This window comes from Gossypium hirsutum, chromosome D10 (genome assembly GCF_007990345.1).
Source record: "Gossypium hirsutum isolate 1008001.06 chromosome D10, Gossypium_hirsutum_v2.1, whole genome shotgun sequence".
NCBI lineage: Eukaryota > Viridiplantae > Streptophyta > Magnoliopsida > Malvales > Malvaceae > Gossypium > Gossypium hirsutum.
The window spans coordinates 6,763,994-6,766,060 of NC_053446.1; the positions used below are offsets into that span (position 1 = coordinate 6,763,994).

The following is a 2,067-nucleotide window of genomic DNA, read 5'->3' on the forward strand; positions in this document are numbered from 1 at the left end:
TACAACAGACTTTGGGTTATTTTCTTCTTCTACTGCCACTTAAATGGTTAGAGACTTAGTCTAAATATGTTTAAATAAACAAATATTAACAGGGTTTGAATCCTATTAAGTAAAGCTCAAGATTAGGTTTGTGGTTCCAAAATCTTATTATTATAAAGAGAAATGATAAGGTCAATTTTGAAAATTACAGAAATTAATTTCTCAAAAATTAAAATTTGGGGAATAAATGAAATTAATTTTGATTGATTGGAACAATAATCAGAATTGAGGTAAAATATTTAGATGATTTGTGATTTAAGTATGGGTTTTGTAATAATGTGATAAAAGAAAGTCTTGAATTGTAAGGATGATATATGTCTTCCTTCAATCTTCTCTTTCTACTAAAACACCTTGAGATATATATTTATAATTTATTAATTTTTATCGTATAAATGTATCGTGTTTAACATTCATGGACCCATGTTGTGTAACATCGAGACAAGCTTGTGTCATCGGGCTGTGGCCTTAGGGTCAGTCGTCGACCCTCCAGTATTGTCCTACAATTTTCCCCGCTTCAACCCGTCAATCATTAACCTTAAGGTTGTCATCGTTCACCCTTTTTCCTCCTCCCCCTTTCCTTTCATTCCCTTCTTATCTCCTTCTTTGTCTCTCCCTCTCCTCTCATTCCCTTTTCTCCTCATTGTACCACCTCGCGGTTGCTTCTGTTGTGGTCTCCAATTTGGTTATCATTGCTGACCTCGCCAAAAATTGTTGGGACCTAGTGTCTTTAATGTAGTGATTTCATCTATATGAACTTATATTTTTCAAACAAATTAGTTTAATAAAATATCCATCAATTCCATTATATATCCATATATTGTCCTCAATATTTTTTACACACAAAGTAAAATGAAAGAAAATTGGAGGGATTAGCTCTTACGAGCATTGATGTGTTTCGAATGGATTGGCTCTTATGAGCATCTGGTGTGTTTTGGTTGGATTGTTGATGTACTCGTATCTATAAGATGTTCATCAAATTGAAAATCTCGATAAGGTATCTTGTTTCATGATTTTAATGGAATTGCTATATATATATTGAGTATTGAATTGAATGTTGGTGATTTTTCGGTTAAGGTTGTGAATAACAGGAAACATTCATGGTTGGCTTATTATTATTTGAATTGTTGCACTTACTTCGGTAAGATTTATTGTTTTAATACGTCAAACTTACTAAGCTTCATTAAGCTTACTTGTGTTATTTACTGTTATTGTAGATACTCAAGGTTGGACGATTGGATCGGCACTCAAGTCACACACTATCCAACTTAATTCAATAGTTTTTGGAATGTTTGTTTCGGATTATATGGTATGTAATAGGCTTTTGTGTTGTTATTACTAATTTTTTGAAATAAGTAAAATGTTAAGTATGATATTATGTGTAAATGCCAACTTATATAATGTATGTGATTAAGGTAAGGTTCTAACGCAAATATGAATGATATGTGTCAATGATATGTTGTGATTGAGGTACCTATGATAGGTACATTGGTTAGGTATTAGAATGGATGATTTGATAAGTTGTGTTTGATGTTTTATTTTTATATATAATTGTATATACTCGTGGTATCAATGAGGATACATTGGTTAGGCATTTAGAATGTTGATTTAGCATGTTTTTGGCTTGTTTAATGTCACTTTGAATAGGTCTTTGGGCTGCTAAATGGTTTGCTTAGAACCCAAGTAAGCTTGATATGGTAAACATGTTGTTTAAGTTTCATTTTAGGTCCACACGGCCTGAGACACAAGCATGTGGCTTAGCCGTGTGTGACACACGGTCTGGCGACACGACTTTGTGTCCCTTGTAGGTTCCATTGCATGCAAGTCAAGTAGCACACGGCCTGGCACATGGGTTTGTGAAGCTATTTCGAGAGTTACACAACCTGGCACACGGGCGTGTGGGGTTGTTACGAGAGTTACATGGCCCGACACATGGGTGTGTGACACGGTCATGTGACCCTACTCAAAGAGTTACACGGGTGAGGACACGGAATAAGACAAGGTCGTGTGTCCCTATTTAAATTATTACAC

General features: G+C 34.7%; 1 long non-coding RNA gene across 1 annotated transcript; it reads left to right on the forward strand.

Annotated features, from left to right (window-relative positions):
• The first annotated feature begins 452 nt into the window (after nucleotides 1–452).
• LOC121222358 (uncharacterized) lies at nucleotides 453–1,469 on the forward strand. Its single transcript, XR_005919594.1, has 2 exons — nucleotides 453–579; nucleotides 1,254–1,469. It is a non-coding gene; the product is annotated as an uncharacterized lncRNA (long non-coding RNA).
• The last annotated feature ends 598 nt before the right edge of the window (nucleotides 1,470–2,067 follow it).